The sequence below is a fragment of the Crocodylus siamensis genome, chromosome 1 (genome assembly GCF_052110815.1).
Source record: "Crocodylus siamensis isolate JL-2025a chromosome 1, ASM5211081v1, whole genome shotgun sequence".
In the NCBI taxonomy this organism is placed as follows: domain Eukaryota; kingdom Metazoa; phylum Chordata; order Crocodylia; family Crocodylidae; genus Crocodylus; species Crocodylus siamensis.
The window spans coordinates 76,743,468-76,770,142 of NC_143395.1; the positions used below are offsets into that span (position 1 = coordinate 76,743,468).

At 42.0% G+C, this 26,675-nt stretch overlaps 1 protein-coding gene across 1 annotated transcript in view; it reads left to right on the forward strand.

Moving 5' to 3' along the window:
* Positions 1 to 26,675, forward strand: part of FUT9 (fucosyltransferase 9) — a 194,050-nt gene that overhangs the window by 111,456 nt on the left and 55,919 nt on the right. The window contains exon 2 of the mRNA XM_090036997.1: positions 3,229 to 3,271. The gene's annotated coding sequence lies outside the window, so the exon portion shown is untranslated. The remainder of the gene's footprint in view (positions 1 to 3,228; positions 3,272 to 26,675) is intronic.

The following is a 26,675-nucleotide window of genomic DNA, read 5'->3' on the forward strand; positions in this document are numbered from 1 at the left end:
TTGGTCAGGCATGACTTGCCCTTGGTGAATCCATGCTGACTATTCCTCATCACCTTTTTCTCTTCCAATTGCTTGTAAATGGATTTCTTAAGGATCTTCTCCATGATTTTCTGTAGTTCCCTGGGTCCTCCCTTTTCCCATTCTTAAATATGGGCACTATGTTTGCCCTATTCTGGTCATCTTGGACCTCTTCCAATAGCCACGAGTTTTCAAAGATGATTGTCAATGGCTCTGCAATTACATCAGCCACCTCCCTCAGCACCCTCAGGTGCATCCCATCCAGCCCCATGGACTTGTACATGTCCAGCTATTCTAAATAGTTCCTAACCTGTTCTTTCACCACTGAGGGCTGCTCACCTCCTCCTCAAACTGTGTTGCCAGGTGCAGTTATTTGGTAGCTGATTTTGCCTGTGAGGACTGAGGTAAAAAAGGTATTGAGTACTTCATCCTTTTCTGCATCCTCTGTCACAAGGTTGCCTCCCCCATTCAGTAAGGGACCCACACTTCCCCTAATCTTCCTCTTGTTACATAGTCACCTACATTTGCAGTGTTTGGGTAGGGACAGAAGTTACACATAAACCAGTGTAAGGATCAGAAGTTGATTCAAACCTGTAACATAACAGAAATTCAGTGCACATAAACTGCTTTCAAAATGGCTAAACTGGGTTTAACATAAACCTGATTGGATGTAGTATCAGACTTAACTGATTTAGGTTAAATCAGTCTGTGGAACTTTTGTGCCAGATCCCCTCCCACTTCAAGTTACCTCACAGTCTCTCAGCATCCCAGGCTGCTTTGCAGCCCTGCGTTGGCCAGAGCTAGTATCTTTTCATTTGGAGAAGGGGTACGTAACTAAGTATCACCCATGTTACAGTTTCTTTGGGGAAACTAAAGCCTGACAATAGTGTACAACCCCTAGCCCCAGGCACAAGTATTTCATTCTAATCCTGGAGGGACCCTACAAGGCTTCCTTAGACCTTTTCTCATGAGAGGCAGAGGACAGGAATGCAGCCCTGTGCCGGCACTAGGGGGGCCATGCCAGGCTGGGAGGATGCATTCCCCCTTTCTCTCCCTGCTTCTCCGAGAGGCCAGAAGTGGGCTGGGGCTTTCCCTGCCCAGTTCACTGGGTTGCAGGCAGGGGAAAAAGCCTTCCCCCCCATCCATGCTGTACATACCCATACTGGTGGAGGAAGGGGTCAATACCAGGCTGGCGCTTGTGGTCTCCCACCCCCAGTCTCTCAGAGACACCAGTGGCTGGCAAGGGGGAAGGGTTGCCAACCCTCCAAGATTGCCCTGGAGTCTCCAGGAATTAGATATAAATCTCCAGAAGACCTCTGAGAGTCACCCAGGAGATAAATGATAGGGCATTCATTAAAATAAATAGTAAGTGTTGAATCCAATTTATACAGTAGTCCATTGGGTTTTTAAAATGTGCATTTGCCTTCCTGACATAAGGTCTACCCATTGCAATCTGTAACTGATGTCTGCAAGCACGTGGGCACGTTTGTGTTGTGTGTTGTGGACATGTTGGCGTTCTGGAAACCTGGAATAGATTCAAACAGAGTTGGCAACCCTATGGGGGGCAGGGCAGTGTAGAGACCATCTGCTGGCTCTCCCCCTCCCTGTGGCTGACAGCAGGGGATGCAGACATGTCCAGCAGCCAATCAGACATGCGTTGCCAATTAGCTGAGTTCAGCAGCCTTCCCTGATGGGAGGCACGTGTGAGCATCCCTGGGTTCCTGGCCTGGGCCAGTGCAGGATTTTGTCTGCTTTGGTCCCTGAAACACTGAATGTCAGCTCAGTTTGTTATTGTTCCAATCTATGTAGTTTAGAAAAAAACTGCAAAGACTGAATCGATTCCTCCTCGGGCTTTTTGAACCTCTGTACTTAGTCTTTGTGTCCAGGAACAGAACTGCTACCTGTACATAAGTGCCAAAAATGCCATTTAGTTGACTCAAAAACTGCCACTTGGACAATCACAGGGAAACAAAACATCATCACTATACCTCTGATAGTATCGCTCAGGGGCTGGGTGTGTGAGGGGAGGAGGAACAGATTTGGGCCATTATACAAGCAGTGGCCCTTATTGGAAAATGTAATCATCACAGTACACAAACACCTCAGAGGTTTTTTGAGAGCACCCTTGGAAAGCTAAGGAAATCTGTGCATGATTGCAAATGCTGCTCTCTCTTCTTCCATCTATAAAATACAAAAACATTCATGAAAAATTCAGGAATGAAAACCATGGCTGTTACAACTCTGACAAATAAAAGCCTGATAGTAGTTTTGAGAGGATCTATTTTGCAGGTTCGCTGTTTGAAAACATCTTTGTGAAGCTTTGAAATGCTCTTCCCATCCGATCTGGAGCTTCCCCATAACTTACACATTTTCTGAGAAGAATCAGTCAGTCATACCTGTATACATGGTAGTTTTATCATGAATAAACTTGTTTCCATTCTTAGGATGAGTAGATTAGATCCTTGATGCCTGCAAAAGAAATCTGTGCCCCATATGACCTATGCTGCACAGATGTAATGTACTATGGTTCTTCCTTCGAGATACGTTATATAGAATAATCAGCATATTGTTCTGACTTCCTCGAAGCATACTCCCAAAATTGCTCTTGAAATCTCCAAGATATCTTATCAGATCTATGAGCTGATGATGAACTCCCAGCTATATAGAATGAATACCTCTTTCTATTAAGCAGGCAAATAAGAAAATCCAAATCTTTGTCCCTTTAATCTAAAATCAGTAATGAGACGTTGCATGTTTAAAAATCACAGCAAGTCACTAGGATGGGAGGCATTAATTTGGGCATAGAGTGGGATGTACGGCCGGCCTTGTTCAGTCAAACTTTCATCACTTTGACATTGCAGTTTATTTTAGCATTTGCATCAGCCTGTACAACATTTATGTAATAGTTATCCCATGAATGTGATGTACTATAACAACCTATAAGCAAGCATCCCTTCCTGTCTTCATTCCAGTTTCTAGCATTGTACATTTTGATGAATAAATCTTTGATTCCCCTTTGTATTTTATGATCACGTTTCCTTGTGAGGTTTATGCTTGTTATCATTAATTGCTGTGACAGCTAATTTTTTGAAAAACCCTAAGGTACTATGGTCATTTGGAAAGGTCATTTGAAGACATTTCCATCTTTAATGCCATATGCAGTAATTTCAGTTTATGAAATGCAGTGTTTTTGTTCATTTTACAATACAGGTGATTGCTACAGAGAAGAACGATGTTTCACCAGCAAACATAAGTATGATATTATCTACATCTTTTGATAAAGCAGCATATAACTTTTTATAAATTGAAATACTATTTAAGAAGCAATGCATGCCACTAACATGGCTTCTAAGTGTACATGGTTGGCATATAATTGATGTTTACTTACTGTACGTTATTTGTTTTTAATTACATTGTATTTTCTTTAAACAGCTGGACATTTAAGTTGTGTAATGGCCTGCCAATGTACCTGCTTTTGATTTTCTTCAAATGGCATATTTTTAGAAAAGAATTTACTATGTAGAATATTTAGAAATTCTTACTCAGACAATTTAATTTGCATTTGATTTGTTATTTTGGGAGAATGTACAATACTCCCTTAATTATCCAACTTGGACTAAAAATGGATGTTCTGTGTAGCCTTTGAAGGCCAAAAACTAGTGTTTAAAAACAGATCATTCCTTCCCCAGTAAAAATAGAGGCCTGAATGTAAGTGATTCTTTGCCTTTGAAATAAATAACATGGAGACCAAAAATTAACAATGTGTTGATGATTTGTCACCCCTTTTGACTTCTGTCCAAATATGCATGGTATTGTCTTACTGTTTCTTTTGAATGAGCTCTAATATTAACATTTCATGCCTCTATCATCGTATGTGCTATGCAATATGTCCATTGGCCTTAGCGCCTTAGCTTATGAATTTTGATACCTAAGCAATGCTTAAGACAGTCCAGGTTCTCCCTTTCTCTGTCAACTGACTTCCCATATTGCATTTTCTCCTTCCTTATATCATACATTATATCTTCACTGTTCTATTCAGTTCTCTTCCATGTACAGCCATTAAAGTTTACTTGAAACTTAGCCCCTGAAGCATAATCCAGTTTAGGTAAGTTTCCACCTACATACATTGGAGTACAGCAAAAATGTATCAACACTGGAAGTGGAAGGGGAAGGTGGGTGAAATAAAAAAAAATATGGGTTAAGGGGACAATTACAGTAAAATAATGGGAACTGCTTAGAGGAGAACCTCCATAAGGGAAAGGCTGCAGGGAAGAGGATGATAAAGGACAATGCATGAAGAACAGCAGTGAAATGGCAAATAGAGGAGATGCAAAGAGAGTTCACAAGGGGAAATTACAATATTCATCCATATGTATCATGTAAACAGAGCTTCCTGACCTAGAGGAGAAGAAAATACAGCAAACGTAAATGGGCACCTACAGATTTTCTTTAAAAGTATCTTAGGATTTCACCTAAGAGTTAGATATGTTTTTTTTTAAAATGTGGTCAAACTCTGGGTGTGAAAAAAGAAAGGAGAAAGGTGCTGCCAAGAAAATAATCTGATGATAACTTACATAAGAAAAATACAGAAATCAGGGTGTATTATTCCACGTAAGCCTTAACAAATCTGAGCCCACCATCAGTTTGTATTAATACCTTAGGATGTTGATAATGGCAGCACATGTAGTTTTTTAATTTAAATTTTACTACAGTGTTGAGAGTGTCTTTCATCTCAAATATAATGACTGTGTTGGGGGAGAAGATAACTGGAGACATTTCAGAAGCTCTTTGCTGGCAACACCTAGCAATAAAATTGGCAGCCTTGACAAAGGTAATTAGAGGGATAAACTTTGATGTCCTTGTATTTAAAATAATTTTGTGGATGGCAAATCAAGCGCAAATATTAAATTCAGTAGTTTCTGAAATACGTGCAATTCTTTTTTTTCAGCTTTACATAAACTAGAAAGGACTTACCTTGCCTTCTGCATTGCTATGCTTATTGGATTAAATAAATTAGATACAAAATGAAGCCTAAGGGAAAAGCTGCTTTATTGTCAATTGCTTGAACATGATTAACTCACTTTTTCAAATGGCTCAGTGGCACAACAGAAGTTGTATATTCCTTGTCTAACAATACAGAGAATTAATAGGATTAATCTTTTTCCTGGGGTTCCCTCCATTAGGAACTATATAGTTTTTGGTCTCCTGGCATTTTTTTTCAGATATTGTAATACTGATGTACAGTAAGAATTGGTATTAGTGGTATGGTACATGGCAAGCTTTTTTTGTACCAGGTCTAAAACATTTATTCTTAGTTGGCCTTGCATGACCAGAGCTTCTGTATCATATTCTGTGCTAAACCTGTGGGTTTAGCCTGTCTTATCTGTAAAATAGAGACAGTCAAAGGGTTGCACCTATGTAATAAAGGAAACATTAATTTACTATCTTCTGGACAGGAAATATTTAAGGTCCTGATTGCTGTCATTTAAAAACTCTGTGGAACATTTCACAAGAATTGACATTGGCTCTAGTAAAATATGCCCTGCCCAAATTATCTCTCTGCTTTAAATTTGATATAGTATTCTTATGACATGATCTATTTTCTTAAATGAAGATTGCAAAATGTGGTTCAGAGGGTATTTGATAGTATAGGTTAATACTATGAACCATTGACCTCCCCTCCAACCCTCTTGCAGAGCTCTCTACCCTTGCTTTTCAGTGTCCAGTGACAGTATTACCTTGCATATATAGTGTATATATATTACTTATTCCCTTAAAAAAAAAAGTCTGCCAGACATGGACTCTTCCACTTTCAGGTTTTTCCAGTTGCAGAGAGCATCCTCCACTAGGGAGTTAGATCGAGGACTTTTTCCAGGTGCAGTCACTCATCCCCCACCCCTAATGTGCTAAGTCTGGTGCTTTGTATCTCTAGATGTGCACCCTGGGGAATAGTTAGCTTCACGCCAGCCAAATGCTTCCATGTCCTATGGCAGGTTCTCAACCTTTTTGGAGGTGAGTCACCCCTCCAGAATGTTTTTGAATTGAACATCATCCAATTTCAAAAACAAATTTATATACCGTATTATAGTGCTTACCTCCTTGTAGAGGGACTGGGGGGGGGCATTAACCAGGCGTGCTCAGTTTATCTGTTTATCTCCTTGCACCTTGCTTATCACTTCAGAAGCAATGGCCTGGTTGAAAATCACTGATCTAGGGTGTGCCAGGTGATGAACTGATCCTAGTTGCAGACTGGAGCCTTAAGGCTGGTCTAACCTGCATTGTTCTTTAATGATCCTTATGGGGTCATTCTGCCTGCCAGGGCACAAGAGCAGAAGTTCAGTACACAGAAACCAGTTCAAAACAACCAAAACCAGTTTAAAAGAGGCTTGAATGAACATAGTATCAGACTAAAATGATTTCAATTAAACCAGTCTATCGAATTTCTACCCCAGATCCCCTTCTGACTCAAGTTAACTCATAGTCCCCCAGCATGCCAGGATGCTTTGCAATTCCCCAACAAACCCCCTGTCTCAGGACAGGTGGACTAGCCTTGACCTGCACTGTCTGCTGCAACTGAGCAGGGCCAGTCCCAGCCCAGGGCTGTCACAGAGATGCGGCAGCAAAGCCTCGGTCCTGCAGCCCTGGTCCTGCCTATGCCTGTCAGCCTGGCAGAGCAAGTCTGGGAAGGCAGGGGAACAGAGCCCCCCACCCCAGCCCCAAGCCCCTGCCCCAAGCCCTGGTGTGTAATGGTTTCCTGCCCCCACTCCTCCCCAGGCCCATACAAGTCACTGAGGTGCAGAAGGAAGGAGGGGGATCAGTCTCTCCACCCTGCGGCCAACTCAAATCCCTGTGTCCAAGTGGATGTTTCCCCACTCTGGGCAGGTTTCCCTGAGCTCTGCTGCAGGTGCAGATGGGGAATTCCCCTCTGCCACCCCTCCAGTGTTGGGTTAGCCTTGCCCCCGAAGGTGTTGGGGGAGGGAACAGTCTCTCCAGGCTGGAGCCAAGCCAACTCCTGACTGTACTAAGGGGTGGGAGGGAGCAATTCCCCCTCTGCATGGGAGGCAGGGCTTAGGGGGCCCTTCCCAAAGTGGGGAAACCCTTGCTGAGGTGCAGGGATTCTCCCCAGCAGGCTGATATGGGGCGCCAGTTCTGCCCCAGACTGGAGGGGCTGTTTCCTTCCCTTCCTGTGAGGGGACAGTAGGGGGCTATAGGAGGGTGTGCTGGACAGCCAGTCAGGTATGGGTCCCACTCAGCTGCATTAGATGCCCCTGGCAGTAGCCAGCAGGCTGGGAGGTATGCTGCAGCATCCCCCTGGCTTCTGGCCTGGGCAACTGCAGGCATCTTGCTGTCTTTTGAGATTCAAAAGTGAATATCATTTCATTATTGGGTCCATCTATGCAGTTTAAAGAAACCTACAGAGATTGGATCAATCCAGCCTTGGGATTTTTGACTGTCTGTACTTAGCTTTGGAGTGTAGGGGACATGAGTGACTTTGAGGATTTGGGCTCTGATATTGTGATGTTATGCCACTGGGTTTGCTTGAATCCTTTGATGAGACTTTTCTCCCTCTTCTGTTCCCCAGGTCACACTGATAGGGGTAACAGAGCAAGAAATCCCAAACATTAGATAGAAATGCCACTGATGTATTAGGAAGCAGGCCTTAGTTGGAATAGTCTGTGTGGCTTTCACTAAAGTTTGTAGTGAGTTTTGTTTCATCCAAGACATTAAGGAAGGTAATACTTTCTCCTGACTGTCTTCTCTGCAAAACTAGATTCTAAACTCTGTCACTCAGACGTTAATCCCAAGAACACCTAGATGCTTACCTTGACATTTTGCCATTAAACCTATCTACATTAAATTCCTTCAGCTTTTTGTTTAAAGTCAGAAAAAAAATCTTAATATGCCTGAGGGTCCTAGAGGGAAGGATCCTTTGTCTGTTGTTATCCGATTAGTTGGGTGGTGTAAATGAAATCTGAGAGGCAGGCAATACTCGCACTGAGTAAGGTTTGGTCCTATCTGCCCCAACCTAGGTCAGGTGATTGTAACTCCTCAAGCCATTCCTTCTTTCTTAGGGCCCAGTTTAATAGTGTGATAGAAAGGAAAATCTTGTTATCCTCTTTAGTTCATATCTGTACTACTATCCTCTCCTGATAGCGTGTTTCCAGTGCTTCCACCATAGTTAACCTAAAAATGTGTCTTTCACCAGCTCCTTTAATGATAGTTCTCAAAATTGGAATTTTTTTTCTGATATTTGTCATACGGTCTTCTAATCTTATCCATTGCCTCCTGGTTGTACTATCTTATACTTCCACAATGGTTCCATTCTTTCTCTGGAATATTTGTACACATTTACAGTCTCACATCCCCTCCCCTGCTGCCCACTCTGTTACTCCTTAGTTACTACTTAGAGCCAAAATTTCTTTACCTTTTTATTTCTGCTCATATATAGTTTGTTTTTTTCAGATCCCTTATAATTTTTTTTTCATAGCTTCATAGACATTAGGGGCTGGAAGGGACCTTGCAAAATAATCGAGTCCAGCCCCCTGTCATAAGCATGAAGTTTGCTGGGATCAAATGATCCCAGCAAGATAAGCATCTAAATTTCTTTTGAATGAGTCCAGAATAGGTGTTTGCACCACCTCTGAGAGGAGTCTGTTACAGACCCTGGACACTCAGACTGTAAAGAAATTGTTTCATAGATTTCATAGACATTAGGGCTGGAAGGGACCTCAGGAGATCATCGAGTCCAGACCCCTGCCCAAAGGGCAGGAAGTCAGCTGGGGTCATAGGATCCCAGCAAGATAAGCATCCAATTTACTCTTGAAGGTGTTCAATGTAGGTGCTTGAACCACCTCCGCTGGCAGACTGTTCCAGCCCTTGGGGGCTTGGACAGTAAAGAAATTCTTCCTTATGTCCAGCCTGAAACGGTCTTGCAGGAGTTTGTGACCGTTCGACCTCGTCATCCCTTGGGGCGCTCTGGTGAACAGACGTTCCCCCAGATCCTGGTGGTCACCCCTGATAAACTTATAGGTGGCCATCAGATCACCCCTGAGCCTGCGCTTTTCCAGGCTAAAGAGTCCCATGGCTCTCAGCCTGTCATCGTAAGATGTTTTCCTGACCTCTGATCATGCGCGTGGCTCTCCTCTGGACTCTCTCAAGCTTCTCCACATCCTTTTTGAATTGTGGAGCCCAAAGCTGGACGCAGTACTCCTTATTGTTCCTTATGTCCAGTCTAAATTGGCCTTCTAGAAGTTTGTGGCCGCTAGACCTTATTATCCCTTGGGGAGCCCTGGTGAACAACTGTTCTCCCAGATCTTGGTGTACTCCCCTTATATACTCATATACTTGGCTGCCACCAAGTCCCCCCTGAGCCTTCTCTTCTCCAGGCTGAAGAGTCCCATGTCCTTCAGCCTCTCCTCATAAGGCCTGCTCTCTTGGCCTTTGCACATGCGGGTGGCTCTTCTCTGGGCTCTCTCAAGCTTGTCCACATCCCTTTCCCAAGCTCATGCTGCTTTCACCAACTAATATTCTTCTTGTTGCCAGAACTCCATTTTCTCCAAAAGCCAAACAGAGAGGTCCTCCCTCTTTTCCTTTGTGATGTGTAATCCTGCCTTTGATGAATTTTTCACTCCAAACTTTTAGCGAATATCATAATATAAGAAGAATGTGTTAAAAGAGCCATAGAAATTTTTATCTGTAACATTCTTTCCTAATGCTTGAATAATATTTAGAATTTCCTGTCACAACATTTTGCATCCTACTTATAAATCATCTGCTCTTTCTATAGCAAAACAAATTATTAATTTGCTTTTCAGTTGCTAAGCTAATAAAACTTTCAGAAGATGAACCAAAAATAAGCATGTGTGCTAATGAAAAATATAGATAACGCAGTGCACTTCATACATAATTATCATTCGGTGTTAAAATACTACTTACCATACAGTGATTTGGAAGTCACTGGCCTAATAGCTTACATGGGCTCTACATACCCAAACCATCCCCTGAAAAAATGACTAAAATGAACTATCTCCCACTAAAAATTGCTTTCAAACACCCTTCTTGGGGTTTCATATTATCCTAATATAGGAATTTCAGGCAAAACACACACACACAAAGACAAGATTTTGAGTGTCTTTAGTTCTTATCACCATCTCTAGGAATTAAAAGTACTCACCACAAAGCCTTTTTCAGGCTATGACAGCATCAAGCTCTAAGGGTGCACACAGATGTTCAGGGCTCCACTCTAACTCATGGCGCTTTGCATAAAGTTTCATGAGTTTCATGAATTAGAGCCCTACCCAAGAGATGTTTGCCTGTTGGATTGGGGGCCAGGGTTGAAACCTGCCTGCACCAGTGCTAGCCAGCAGGCAGGATGCTCCAGCAACCTCCAAGGGGTGCCAAATTGCACGTCTCTCCAGTCCTATCCCCCGCCGCTCCAAAGCTGCCAGCAGGTGAATGAGGGAGACGGGGGGGGTGGGGACAAGGAGGAACAGGTAGAGGGGGAGCAGCGGCATGGAGCTGCCAAATGCTATAGATAAGAGAGCTGAGGTAGGGGAGCAGGATGGAATGGAGCTCCCTTGCCTTGTGGTCCTCCTCCAAATACCCTGGTGAGGGGGACTTAAGGGAGCCAGGCCCATGAGGTGAGAGTGCTCCATTCCACCGCTGCCATTCCACCATTTCTGCCCTGCCCCCCGCTCCCCCCCATCAGCTCGGACCATTCAAAGCAGCTGGCAGTTCTGGGCTGTTGCTCCCTTCCCCACCCTGCACCCCCCCCAGCTTACAGCCCCAGGGCAGGGTTAGGCTGGTGCGCTCTAACATGACCACCAGCCCAGCCCTACCCTGATGTGAAAAATTAATCCTGGAGGGAGCACAAGTTCCCTAAGGTGCTCTGCTTTAGAGTGCATTAATCTAATAACTTATTTGACCAGGGTCAATTTTTCATTTAATCTACCATTTTAAAAGCACTATGTAGCCATGCACATGTGTTAGTGATCCCGTCTAACCCTATGATTGGGTTTCTGTAATTAGACTCCTGGCAATCTTTATGATATTACATCAAGCTTTTCCTATTTCGAAATGCTTCTCTTCCCTGTTCAGTGTCCTGCATCTTTCATGAGACTCATACCTTTAGTGCTGTATCTCTGGCTCATGTCTTAGTGAAATTTTAACTTCTTCACATTATTATTTACATTGAATTATTCCTTTTTGCATCAATGTACAGGGAAGGAGAGAGCAAAGCAAAGATCCTCTGTTTCTGTTAAGAAGTGTTTTATTCTGCTTGATGCTCCTTTTTTTAAACTTATCCTTTTCCATTGCTTTGTGTACCAGAGCAGTAGTGAACCAGTAGCATTACACACAATAATTTTGAGGTCACATCCTAAGCACCTGACGATCCATAGGTGCCCAGATATGCTGAGGCATTCACTGAGAATTTGCCAGGAATCTGAGGGCAATAAGTATTCTGTGTAAATAGAGCAGATGGCAGCAGGCAACTTAGCCTCTTTTTTGCCATTGTTTCTCTAAAAAACTACAGGTCCAGCTGGTGTGATCAGGATGAAGTTTTGCACACTGAGACTCATGTTTGTTGCTGTTTTCACACAATATTAAAGACTATGACAGCCATGCCGTGCTTTATGGAACTCTGTCGCTCACTTTTGTATTTGCAATTGCCTGTTTGTTTTTATTTTCATGCTTAAATGTTAATAAGAGAGTTGCAACTTCAAATGCACTCTTGGAATATTAACAATAAAAATAGTGGCAGTATATATTCCCACAGGCCAATTTAAGGGCAGAGTTAATAAACTCAAATTCAGTTAATATCCACTGTGATGATAATCTGCTAGTAGAGTCTGCAATGAGGACAGAATTGGGATTTCCAATCAGACAGCAGCCTCCCTCTAGGAAAACCAGACTCTGTGTATGAGCCTGAAAGGGTTGAGGAGAAATTGAGGGGGGATTTCCCCCGCCTCGGCAAACCATTCTCTAGAGGTCTTTTATCTCAGGCTTAGACCGATGATGTTGAAGATCATGTTTTTATCCTTGGAACGTAACAGATTGCACCGAAGTGCTTGTAGTCGCGCGCGCGCACACACACACACACACACACAAAAGGATGTGATAAAATGCCCTCCTGCTCCCCCTACTCATCTGCAAAGTATTCATTTCAAAAACTGATCAGACCTTGGATTATAAACAGCAATTTCTGTGCATCTCCTGACTGCCCCAGATCAATCAAAGCAGTGCTGCCATCCAAGTCTATATATAGCCATAGATAGATATCTTGGAAGGATACAAAGAATTAGATAAAACTTCAAAGAGCAAAAGAATTGCCTCAAAGAGATGCCAAAGTGCAAAGGGATATAATTAGAGCAGCGGGATATTATTAAAGAAAAGAAATTAAGGGGAAACTGCAGAAAACATTTCTTGTCCAGCATAATGAACTGGGAAATATTTTCACTAGGATGCAAGCCCCACAAAAATTATGTCAAAAGAACACTATTAAGGTTTGAAAGTCAAAATATTTTAAGTAAGGAAATACCAGAATTATAGATTTCAAAGACATTAGGGCTGGAAGGGACCTCGGAAGATCATTGAGCCCAGCCCCCTGCCCAAAGGGCAGGAAGTCAGCTGGGGTCATAGGATCCCAGCAAGATAAGCATCCAATTTACTCTTGAAGGTGTTCAATGTAGGTGCTTGAACCACCTCCAGACCTTGGGGGCTAGGACAGTAAAGAAATTCTTCCTTATGTCCAGCCTGAAATGGTCTTTCAGTAGCTTATGACCATTTGACCTCGTCATCCCTTGGGGTGCTCTGGTGAACAAACGTTCCCCCAGATCCTGGTGGTCACCCCGATAAACTTATAGGTGGCCATCAGATCACCCCTGAGCCTATGCTTTTCCAGGCTAAAGAGCCCCATGGCTCTCAGCCTGTCATCGTAAGGTCTGTTGTCCTGACCTCTGATCATGCGCACGGCTCTTCTCTGGACTCTCTCAAGCTTCTCCACATCCTTTCTGAATTGTGGAGCCCAAAACTGGACACAGTACTCCAGCTGCGGCCTCACCAAGGCTGAGTACAAGGGGAGAACAACATCCCAGGTTGCTTGTCACTTGTAATTCTATCCTCTTGTGAATCTGCATATTAAGCCTTTAATTACATGATCATGTATTATTTTTCCTCGTAGGATTTCTGACTCATTCAGCACCAAAAATGGAAATTGTGCAATGAGTAAGACTTGAGGCTGCAGAATCAGCTTTTCAAAAGACAGAGAGCTAGTGACCTAAGGTGAAATTTAGGGCCACCTGTGCAAAAGAAAGATAAGGAAAATTAAGTGATTGTCCCCTGACAGTGAAGCATCAAGTGAATGAGGAGAAATCCTCTTGGTGGCAAGGTATCTAAATGATAGATAAACATTTTGATGCAAGTTCAGCTAGCCTCAAAGTCATCTGCCTTCTTGAACAATTTTTTAAACCTAGTGCTAAGGTTGAATTTTCAGTGTGCAGTACAAGGTTTTAGCTGCATGACTCCTGTTCATGTTAATAAGAGATATACAACTTAATCTTCTTGTACCATCAAAAAAATGGATTCCATTTTGTCTATACCAGGGAAAGATTACCATTCACAGTTTGAAGCAAATAATGAAAAGGCTACTTGGCCACAAGTATAAAACATATAGTAATTACCTTTAAAGAACTAGATAGCTGAGCAGCTGAACAGAATAAGGTGTTGCTATCTTTCTTGGCATGAAGGTCTAGTGCAGAGGATTTAAACACTGATTCCATAGCAAGGAGGGGGTGGGAAGAACATACTGTGGATGGTCACATAGTTCTAAGTACATGGAGCATAGGCGGAAAAAGCACTAACAGAAACCCAAGATGCCGCTATTCAATAAGAAAACACAGGGTTTTCCTCACATGAAGTTGGATAATGTACAACATCATGCCCTATTTGAGATGGCCTTTAGGTCATTGATAGAAAAAGCTAAGAGGCAGGACTAGAACAGGAATGTGCTACTCCCTGTGAGAATGTGCCTACATGTGCTGAAAAAAGTGGGACTCACTTCCTGTGATTTTTACCATATCTCTGATGGTAAAATACCATACCATACCATACATAGGACTCCATTAGCAGATATCTCTCTGATGTTAGAAATCTACCACCCATTCTATAACATGTAATGGAGCAACCAGTTGTAAAGTAACTGATGTTTAACTCTGCCCATCATGCACAATTTAATTTTCTAAACTTCTTTGTCTCAGTGAATTTATCAGGATGATGTTAAAAAGCCTCTAATGCCACCTTTTGGATACCAATATCTTGGGTCCCTCTCTGACAGAGTTCACGCAAGCATGTGATACTGAAACCATGTGCCTTAGTCAATAGGCAAGAGAAGACAAATACAAGTCACATGTAGTGGGTACATTTGACATTTTCAGGCAGGTCTGGCAATTCAGCTGTCTGAAAATTCCATCTTCAATGAGCATGAAGCTTCATGCTTATTGCAGTATGCTCATTCAATCTCAGCAGGACTTCCCCTGTAATTACTTCTCCTGACTACTGCAGGACAACATGGTCACATGCATAGGGACTGAGAGCAGGGAAATGGTGCACCCACTGATCACTTTGCTGGTAGTCAGGTTGCGTGGAAGATAGAAGAACCTAATTTATTGCAGAGGACATGAGAATAGGACCTGGGACAACAGTGAGAAGGGCAAAGGTAGAAGGAAACAGAGAAGGTCTACAGATTAGGCAAAATGATTGGGCCTGGGAGCTATTGAACTGGGAAAACAGGAATAGGAGGGAACTGATAAGGGATGTAAGATTATTCGATCTGCATTTCTTTTACATATAATGTATCCACAATCATTGTCATCCGGTCTCTCCAATTCACAGTCAAAATCAACTTCTGGATGATTTTGGCTGAATCAAAATCTGATTCAGGTTGGTTCAGGCTGGACAGGTTGGACCTCAGAACTACATGTCTGCTTGACATGCTAGAGCTTTCCTGGACTTCTCTGCACACCCAAGTGTCCATAGCAGCAAATATAACAGGAGTTATTCCCCATCCTAGACAGACCTGGCCAAGGAAGTTACACATGCTTATGACTTCAAGATTTGATTCCTGAAGCTTATTTTTACAAACAAGATTGAAAACAAACAAGATTGAAATCTTTATTTGAAAACTACCCCATCACTGCTTCATATGCTAAATAGTTAAAGATATAGGAATGAAGGAAGAAACCCAATTGCCAACTTGATTACAAGGTGGATCTCGGTTTATTTTATTCATTAAGATGAGAAGGGAAGAAGTGAAAAAGAAAATCACATTTAAGAAATTTCCACCAATTGTTTTATGCTTTCACAGGGAAAACTTGCTTACAGCAGCTGACTTTTTGATCTGTTATTTCCCTATACTAGCAATCTAATGCAGGCCTGTTGAAGTCAGTGGAACTTCTCCTACTTACTTCAATGAGTTTTGGATCAATTCCCTACTGAACAATGATAGAGTTGTCTGGTTTGATGCCTGAGAAAAATGAAAGCCTGAAAAAAAATAATGAGGGGAAGCTTTGCTCTTTATATGATCTTGAGGGAACTTAGCCTCTTGTGATCATATAAATACTGCTCCAGCTCCCTGGCTGGCAGGGAGTTTAAATATGTTATCTATGTCATTTATTTTAAAGATAAGGAACAGGTTTTACAGGCAGATTGGCCAAATCATGATCCCATTAAATTTTGTGGGAAAGTATCTTTTGCGTCGGTAGGGCTAAAATTTGTTCCTCTTCTCCTAACTTTTCTCAGCAATATTAGGTGATCATTCTGATTTATCAGGGTAAATATATACAGCTTCAAGGTAGCAGGTAGACCAACATATTGCACAACTACCACATGCTGTATAGATAATATTCACCTGCCTGATTCTGGAATCTACTATGTAAAGCCACACAAACTTTTAACAGAATATAATACTGGTTAAGGATGTCATTCTTTGACATTTTTATACTAGCAACATTTCCTACTGTATGTGCTGTTACACTGACAAAAATACTTTTGCTATTATAATGTATTTTGGTCAAGTAACTGCAATAAAGCTATATTGGCCAAATCACACTTTTGCTGATATAAACTGCCTCTCCTCCTGTAGGGAGAGGAGGTTGTTGCTCTGATAGCTAATCTGTCAAACCCTTTCTGGTGTGGGCTATATCTAATAATACCTTAGATAAGACTGACTGGCACTGCATATTCAGATCATTTTACTATGGGGAATGTTATACAGTGGATTAAAATATTTTATAAGTCTCTGCAAGAAATGATTTTTGTCTATAAAATCTGTTCTACATATTTTAATCATCTTAGGTGCATAAGAAAGAAGTGTTCAACAAAATGTCACTTACCCTGAGTTAGCATCAGTGATGGCAAGACCTTCATGGGAGACCTCCACATTTGGGTTAGTGACAATAGGATATAGTGGCCAGAGAACATCACTGTGATACAGATTTTTCCCTTCATTCAGGTACATGAAGGCATCGTGAGTGCCAAAGCAGTCTGTCCTTAATTTAAAATTAAGAGATACATTTCCAACACTGCATTCAGACAATAAAGGATCCTATATTTTTACTGCTTTCACTAAAATTATACTTTTAATAGATTTCAGGTATTGGTAGTTCCATTTGTCCTTGCAGATTATTCTTTAGTGCTTCTTCCCTTTAAGCGCCTTAGAGAAAGTACTATAGCCCTGAGTACTTTACAGGCTGCCAGTGCTGATCATGCGCTCCTTGCACAAGCAGAACTGCTGTTGACTTGTATTAAGCCTGTTCTAGCTATCCATCATATTTATCCATATATTGCTGCACTGTCTTCAAAGGATTCGGAACAAGAGGAACTGTACTGTATAGACTCCTAAACCCTTATTTGAAAATTGATCTGGCACTCTACGTGGGCAAAATTGCCATTGGGGTCATATGATAAATTAGCTTGGATAAAACTGTCCAAATACCTAAAGAAAGAGAAAGATTGGTGGTTTCAAATTTATTCTTGCAAAAGCAAAAACAGGCACCGCTGTATAAAGGCAAGGAACAATGCAATGGCATTATCATATGTATAAAGCTCTTACAGGAATACTTAGGACACCATCACCATTGATCATATAGATCTTGGACAATTTCTAATGATAGGAAATACTCACTATTAAATTATACATATATTTTATAATATATATGTGTGTAATAATATACATATATTCTATTATATTTGACACATAATATTTGGCTTATTTATATATTTTATTTGCAATTTAATGGTTAAATAATATCAGTTATGGAATGGGTATATTTGTGTAGGAAAGCTTTGTTTTGTATAGTGAGCCTTTATAATAATTGTGTCTTAAAGAATGGATAAAAGATAAAAACACAATAGAAACATGAAAAAATAGAATCAAAATAAGCTGGGAAAAATAAAACAGGTAAGACTTTTTTAAAAGTTAAAAGGGCTAAAAAATAGCAAGCAGTACATTTATGAAAAAAAACTAAATTATGAAGGCATTCATATATATACACATGAGATGAAGAAAGCCATTTAATCTTTTGTAATTGGTAGAAAAGAGTTAGTGATGGAAATACATTTTTAAACTCACTAGTTTTATGAATGAGCAAAGCAGAGATGTATTCAAGTTGCAGATCACTTTCTTGGAGATGGTATGAGAAAAGTAGCTGAAACAGAAAGAACAGCACAGCTTATTAAAAAGCCAGAGGTAAACTTTATTTTAATTGAACTTTTAAAATTAAATTAATATTTGTAGACATAGAACTGAGAAATAGAAAAAGGTAAAATGTTTTACAAATTTCAAGTATTTTGTATCTACCTTAAAGACAAATGTGCAGTACAGTAGTGTCAATGACTGCTTACAGACTAAAAACAAACCAAAAAATGGTGCTTTACTTTAAACTCTGTGTGCCCCATGCCAAGCCCAGAACACTCCCAGAAGAGGTATGGCATTAGTTGGACCCTGCTCACCCAATGTCTGTATAGATCGGGCACTTTAGTGGGGGGGTTTTATCAAATAGCTGATTGACTCAGTTTTTGAGAAAATCCACCAAAAAGTCCCAATGAAACACCCAACCTATACAGGCACCACAGAGCCAGGTAGAACTAGCTTGCTGCTTTATCCAGTAAAGCACTTTTTTCACATCTGCCAGAAAAATAAAAATACAATGTCATTGCCATTGTATACTGGGCTGATAGCTTAGGAGTTAAGGTACTCCCCTAGGCAAGGGAAGTTCTTGCTTCTAATCTCTGGTTCAGTTATCTCTTTGTCATGACACTGTAAGATAAAATATATATACTCTCCCAGATCAAGCCAAACATTGACCCAGCCTCTATGGGATCAAGAGCCAGAGATGAGCAAGAAATAGTACCAAGAGACAAGACAAGTTGAGAGGGAAGTGACAGAAAGTGTCTTGTTTGGGAAGAAGAATTTACGTGACCACAGAGCACAGCCTTTCAGAGCTTAGAACAGAACTTTGCTTTCTAAGTCTCACCATTCCTCTGCTGCCAGTAAATATCTCTGAATGCCACTAGCAAGGTGTCTCATTTCCATCTATTGCTGAATGACATAGGGATAACAACCTACTACTGCCATCAGTTACTCTGTTAGCTCAAATAACAGTGTTCTGTCCTGATGATCTATACAGATATCTATGTGATGCTATATATTAAATTTATGTTCTCTTACAAAGGCCAGTCAAGGTAGAAATACAGAAGTCTGTCTGCTTAATAAGCATAACCTGACTCCTCCTTTTGCCTTGGCCTACCCATTCAGGCCAGGTCTAACTACTGCCAACACCTTCCTCCAGGACACTTCTAAAATCTGATCTTTTTTTGTGTCCACACCACTTAACTTCTACCTAAGTCTTTAACACTCAGGCAGGCAAAGCCTGGCCCTTGGGTCAGATTCAGCCTGTGGCAGACTCCATTTCCCAGAAGCCTCTGCCCATATCACTTTGGCCAGTTTTCATGGAGACTCTCAGAGGAAAGGCAGCAAAAGAGCACAGCAGCCCCATTGGCTCTCCAGGGAACTAGTGGACCTCCTGTGGCAAAAAAGAAAGGCCTACAAAGGATGTAGGATGGGTTCCACCTCCAAGGAGGAATATTCTGCACTGGTCCAAATATATCTGCAGGGAGTGAACCAGAAAAGCTAAGGCTGTGATGGAACTCCAACTAGCTAAAAGTATCAAGGACAATAAAATGTCCTTTTTTAGATAGGTGGGGAGCCGGAGGAGAAGAAAGGGCAACGTTGGACCCCTGCTAAACCAGATAGGACAACTGACAACTGACATTCAGAAAAAAGCCAACCTATTAAATGGGTACTTTGCATCAGTCTTTCATCAGTCCCATGGGACACCCCTACACACTATGGGAGAAGGGGGCCTGGGTGAAGGACACCTAGGTGAGAGAGATTCCGTGCTTTCCATCAATGCTGACCTCATGAAGAAACACCTTGAGTGGCTGGACACCTTCAAGTCAGCTGGCCCTGACAATCTGCACCCCAGGGTACTCAAGGAGCTGGCTAGCATCATAGCCCAGCCCCTGGCATGGATCTTCAAGAACTCCTGGTGCTCTGGTGAAGTGTCTGAAGATTGGAAGAAGGCCATTGTGGTGCCTATCTTCAAGAAGGGGAGGAAAGTGTATCTGGCAAACTACAGGCCCATCAGCCTGACCTCTATCCCGGGGAAGGTCTTAGAAAAGATTATTAAAGATGCCATTCTCAACAGACTGGCCGACGGCAACTTCCTGAGGGATAGCCAGCATGGGTTAGGTCTTGCTTGACCAATCTTATCTCCTTTTATGACCAGGTGACCTATCACCTGGACAAGGGAAAGGAGATTGACATCATATATCTTGACTTCAAAAAAGCCTTCGATCTGGTATCCCATGATCACCTCTTGGCAAAACTGGCCAACTGCAGCTTCGGGTCCATCACGATCCACCAGCTGGGGAATTGGCTCCATGGTTGGACCCAGAGGGTGGTGGTTGACGGAAGTCAATCATCATGGTGCCCTGTGACCAGTGAGGTCCCCCAAGGCTCTGTCCTTGGACCTATTTTGTTCAACATCTTAATTAATGATGTGGACATTGAAGTCAGAAGTGGACTGGCCAAGTTTGCTGATGATACCAAACTCTGGGGTAAAGTATCCACATCTGAAGACAGGCAGGAGATCCATGCTGACCTTGACAGGCTCAAGAAATGGGCGGATGAGAACCTGATGGTATTTAACACTGAAAAATGCAAGGTTCTCCACCTTGGGAGGAAAAACCTGCAGCATCCTTATAGGCTTGGCAGTGTTACGTTAGCACTATGGATGAAAGGGATTTGGGGGTCATGATTGAACACAAGATGAATATGAGCCTTCAATGTGATGCTGCAGCCAGTAAAGCAAGCAAAATGCTGGCTTGCATCCATAGATGCTTCTCAAGCAAATCTCAGGATGTCATTCTCCCCTTGTACTCGGCCTTGGTGAGGCCGCAGCTGGAGTACTGCATCCAGTTTGAGGCTCCTCAATTCAAAAAGGATGTGGAGAAGCTTGAGAGAGTCCAGAGAAGAGCCACACGCATGATCAGAGGTCAGAAGAACAGACCTTACGATGACAGACTGAGAGCTATGGGACTGTTTAGCCTGGAAATGCGTAGGCTCAGGGGTGATCTGATGGCCACTTATAAGTTTATCAGGGGTATTCACTAGGATCTGGAGGGACAGTTGTTCACCAGAGCACCCCAAGGGATGACAAGGTCAAACAGTTATAAACTTCAGCAAGACCATTTCAGGCTGAACATAAGGAAGAATTTCTTCACTGTCCAAGCCCCCAAGGTCTGGAATACCCTGCCATCAGAGATGGTTCATGCACCTACACTGAACGCCTTCAAGAGAAATTTGGATGCTTATCTTGCTGGGATCCTATGACCCCAGCTGACTTCCTGCCCCTTGAGCAGGGGTCTGGACTCAATAATCTTCCGAGGTCCCTTCCAGCCCTAATGCCTATGAAATCTATGAGACCCTGGGAGGGCTGTGACAGTGCAGGGCTGGGATTTCTACGGAGACTGGCTCAAGCAGCAGTGGCAGGATGTGCAGCTAGGCAGGGAGCTGCTTCTGGGATGGGGCCAGGATTTTGCAGTGGTGACAACATGATTCAGAGTCAGGGCAGACCCATGATCCACTGTCGGGCAGAGGTTTGCAGGCAGCGGACTGCAGCTCTGCCCTGACTCCATGTGGCAAAGTGGGTCTCCCCAACTAGCCGCACGGCTAGTGGGTCTCCCCGACTAGCCACACAATGCTAGTTTATTCATTTGCCTTTGGGCACACCACCCACCTGACTCTCCTGCCATGCCTTGTTATTAATTAATTAGAATATTAATACAGGTAGGAGGCTGCCCATTCTTGCCCTGATGCCAGGGGGCACTATCTGTGGCTCCATTCCTCCCCTACATTGCAATCTAAGCCTCGCAGATGGCATCCAGATGACACAGTGCTTCCAGCCTACAGCCAGACCAAGCTTAAGCCTCATTGCCAGGCCTCAGCCACAAACACATTCATACTGCCCTCCTCTCACTAGGGCCTCACACACTCCACCCCCTCTCACAGGGCCTCTTTCACGTATCAACAACTCATACTGCCTTGCTTCCTCTTGGAGTGGGCCCCTTAGGCCATAGGCTTTACGTACCTTGGGTGGCAGATGTATCATCTTTTGTGCGTCTCCCACAACCCTCACCAGGGGTAGTGGCCAGCCAATTACCCAACCAGGTCTAAGCTTGCTCTGGCCCCTTCCGGAGGCAACACTATACATAGAAACATACTGAGCTCTCAGCTCTCTGGTTTTCCCCCTTCACTGGGGCTCCACACCACCCCCTCACTGGGGCTCCACACTGCCCCCTCACTGGGGCCAGGGGGCTTCCCTCCCTGGTGGGCTCAGTTGGCAAAATGCAGTATCAGGTCCTTGTTCTGAATATCACCTCTGTTCTCGATCAACTGAACTGGCTCTCCAGTTTTTATTCCAACACATTCCTGTATATATTTTCAAAACCCTCCATCAGGCTGCCCCTCATCTTTTCAATATCTTTTCACCTTACTACCATCTCTCTGCTGTGCACAGACATCCCTGTACTTTGTCTGTGGGGCCCATTTATCCATGAAGATCTTCCAGAACTAATCTCCTGTTTCCTCCCACTTTAATTTCTTCTTATCACCCATTGTTTACTATGCTGCTCATAAGAACTCAGTCATCCATAATGACTGGTTTTGAGAAGCAGCCAGAAATGGCTATTTTACACTTCCAAGTGACAGGGAACTATTAGGCCTATATAAACACATGCTCTTTTAACCAGTACTCCTGTCCTACCTCCCAACCTTTCCTCCTATCATCTGAGGCACTCACTTTGTGTCTTGATTTATTTTAGAGAACAATACAATATTTGCAATGACAGTCCTGAACAAAGACTTTAATCTAACTTATGCAAACTGGGCATGAGCACAAGTTCCAGCTCTAACACATGCCCATGCTAGGTTGCTAAGTGGCTTGACTGTGGCCGTGAACCATTGATTGCACTGATGGCATGTGTGAAAATGAAGTAATGAGTATATTTCCTAAACAGGGATCAAAATAAGTCCTCAGGAGAATGTGGGTGACTGAGCATTGACAAGATATAAGAGGGAAGAAGAACAAACACATATACTCAGTCTTGATTTCCCTGGAGAGGGTAAATAGACACTCTGAGAAAAATGCCTCATAGGGGAGAGTGGGTTGAGAGAAATGCCAGCTGTAACAAGAGCAGTCTGAGAGAAATGCCAGCTGTAAGCACAAGAGAGATCAGACGGTTTTTTTAAGTTTCTTTTTTATCTATTTTTAAGTTTTTTGTAACAAAGTGCTCAGAGTATCCAAAAGACTCCATTACAGGGCAATGTGTGGCAAATATCTGTGAATTTTATTTTAACTTGGAATTAAAATAATTTAAAATATTTTAACTTAGTATCTTCCCTACCGCATGACTGCCTTTTAAGTGGCTGCCTAATGAATGCTCTAATTCAAGAGTTCTTTGCCTGCATGTTTTAGGAAGTGCAATAGAATCATTGCCTGTTGGAGTTCTTTTACCAAAAGTTACTGGAATTTAGTATAGATCTGGCTGTACTGTAGGCAGAACAAACAGTGAAGACATTTTAAGACCAAGTTACAGTATTTAATGGAAACTTCGTCTTGCCCTAAACGAAGCTGAAAGCTAGCATGAGAGGGTGCGACTTCTGTGTTTCAGAGGGGCCTGGTAGAATTACTGTAACTCCTAAGTGATCACTTCCAGTACTGAGGGCTTACTGGACTAATCTGTGACACTGATCTAGAAGCAAATCTTTGGAAAGGGTGAATGCAGTTTAAAGACACTAACTTTTTTCACAGTGGAAAAAAGGTTAAACAATTAAATGATATGATCAAGCCCAACAAGAAAAGATTTTTCCCCCAAATCACTTGACTTATCAAAGGCAAGCTAGGTTCTTTGGAGAGATGTGATCTCTTTTATTAGACCAACTGAGTAATTGAAAAAAGGGTCCTAGGAAGCTTTTGGGTTCAGTCATCCTTCGTCAGGCATGCCTGATGAAGTGTGACTGTGCCCAAAAGCTTGCTAAGAAATTTTTTCCAATTGGTCTAATAAAATTACCACATCTCCCCAAATAATCTTGCCTGCCTATGTCCTTAGACTAACCAGAAACCCAGCAACATGGAGGATATCGAATTTTGCCATTTGCAATGGAAACTTGACTTATCAAATGTGTCCACAGGTCGCAGCCAGGATATAAAAGAGTCTCTCTCTCTCTCTCTCTCTCGCTCGATGTATAAGAGAATTTTCTGGAGCAAGAATTTTAGAGGTATAATGAAAATGTATTAGTGTAGGTTTGAATTTAACTCCCTGAATGACAGATGTATTGAACCAAATAGCCTTTTCCCATTTCTCATTATATGGTGCACCTCATGATGCTTCAAAATTTAGCTGCTGCTCTTATTTAAATTAATATGATATAAATAACAAGTGTGTAACCAGAGCTGTCTGTATCTTTTAAAGTGTACCATGTTGGTGTGATGTATCTGCATCTTGTCTTTCTAACATCATTTCTCATTCGTGTGACCTGTGAATCTTAGAAAGAGATTTTTTTTTAATTTTCCACCATACATACATTCTTCAGTACAATTGCATTTTAATTTACTACATTTCTCAGACACATATATTTTGCTTCTTATAGCCAATGGCTAATCTAAAGTTACCCATCAGTAATATACAATTCTATTTTTTCTTCTCTGAAGGTTCAAATTAACCAATACTGATTTCTAAAACTTAACTAGTAACAGTCATGCCTGTTTCTAGATTTCATACCTTTTTTGGGATCACTATTAAACTTCCTTATTTTAGCAACTGAACTATTAATTATTTTAAATTAGCTAACAAGTAAAGATTGAATTCCTGATTCATGAAAGTATTTAAATTGATTTGACAATATATTAATTCCTTGTTTGCTAATCACTGTGTTTTCATATTAGACTTTTAAACATATGTTTTAAATAACTGACCTTCTTGTTTTCTGATCTTTGCTTGTTTCTTGTTCACAGTGGGACCATTTACATGAAACAGGCTTAGTCCCTCCTCTGGTGCTGGTGTTGATTTCTTTGTAAACCATTCAGTCTACCACACATCTGTCCATTGGCCTTTAATTTAGAAGGAGAAGGGATGCAAGCTCCCTGCAACAAAAATTGAACTCACTTTGCCATTTAGTGCAAAGTGAGTGCAAAGCAAGCGTAAAATTTTATCATTCTGATTGGGTGCATCTACACATGCATATTATTGCAATACAATAAACTCCAGCACTTATCACACTAGAGTTTAAAACTCCCAGGCAGTGTGTTTACATGAGCCCAGGACCACAGCACATTGAGCCAGGTCAGCGTACCCCTGCCTTTCAGGGGACCCAGGGACTCAGCCTACCAGCCTGGGACAGCTCCAAACCAACTCAATGTGCGGCAGAGGGGCTAGTTGAGGCATGAGTGCACTCCAGTGTGGGGCTAGCTAGCAGACAGCTCCTGCACTGAAGCACTCTTGTGCCTGGACCTGCCCCATCAGCATCTATACATGTGCTGCTGTGCATAAAAAAAACCCTTTGAAACAGAATAGTACTTGTACTTAAAAGTACTAACTTGCTACAGAGTTTATTAGTTTCCTGCAGCCTAATAGAGCCACACGCATAGATGTCAAGATGCTTACTGCAGAGCAATTCCACAGTAAACGTCTCATGTAGATGCACCCATTCAGTAGCATTTTATAGTCACTTTATTATGGCTGTAAATGACTACCAACATGCAGAGAAATCAGGTCTGTAGTGCAGGGATTTCCTGCCCTGCCTGTTTCACTGCATTCCCTTTTTTGACTAATACCTATGTGGATTGTAGCACCTGCTATGCAAAATTAGGATTGTGTGGTTTTCTTCTCCTCAGTTGATAAAGAAACCTTCTCAGTCACGAGCTTCTACATTTTACTTCAAGGCCATCATTTTGTGTATTTTGTTCTCAAAGCAATAAATACAGGCCAGGGCTTACCAAAAAGTTTTCAGTTTTGTCTGTCAGGACATAACAAATAACTTGTAAGATGATTGACTGAGTTTAAGGTGTTTATTGTCTTATCAGATAATACATGTTTTTCCTCTTCATGTGATTTTGTTTTTATAAAACCAAGCAAGTAGTTCAGATTTTTCTTATTGTGTGCATTAAGATCAATAAGAATTAGTTACTCAAAACACATTCATTTCCATTTTTATTCAGACTTAAAAACCTCAGAGGTTTCTGACTAGAAAGTCTTGCTCCTCTCCGCAAGATCAGACCAATTGCCACATTTGGGATCAGAAAAGAATTTCACTCCATAGTCAGATTGGTATGAACTGAGCATTTTTAGACTTCCTCCATTGCATAACCCTATTCCTTTTATCTGCTGAGCATTTTTTTTCACAAATTATTTCCTTTCTTGGTAGTGGACAGTGCCCTTCTCCCCAGATTTACCTGTGGCAAGTTAAAGGGTGTTTTTTATCTTTCTGGCATTATGCGTTGTTGTTGTGTGTGAAAGTAGTACCTAGAGTTTTTAAGCAGTTTAGACAAATAGTTGTATAGATTGGTTTAGATAGGGATGATCCTGACTTGAGCAGGGGTTGGACAAGGTGACCTTCTTAGGTGTGTTCTAGCACTACTGGAGTTTCACACGGCTAGGGACAGAAATTGCACATAAACTAATATAAGTAATCAGAAACTGGTATAAATCTGTAACACAACAGAAATTTAGTGCACATAAACCTCTTTCAAAATGGCCAAAACCATTTTGGCTAAGTACAGAGAGTCAAAAAGCCCAAGGCTGAATCAATTCAATCTTCACAGGTGCATAGATTGAACTGATGAGCAAGTGGTGGCTGAGCATGTGCATGCACCCCTTCCCCAGCAGGTAAGTCTGTGGAAGAAAGGGAAAGGACCATGGAGTGGGGAGGCAGACTGAGGCCTCCATGGTGAGGGAGGGAGCAGGGCACAGGCAAGAGTAGGGGTTGGGGTGAGTGGGACCCTGGCCAGGCCAGGAGGTGTGGTGGGACAAGTGAATGCCTG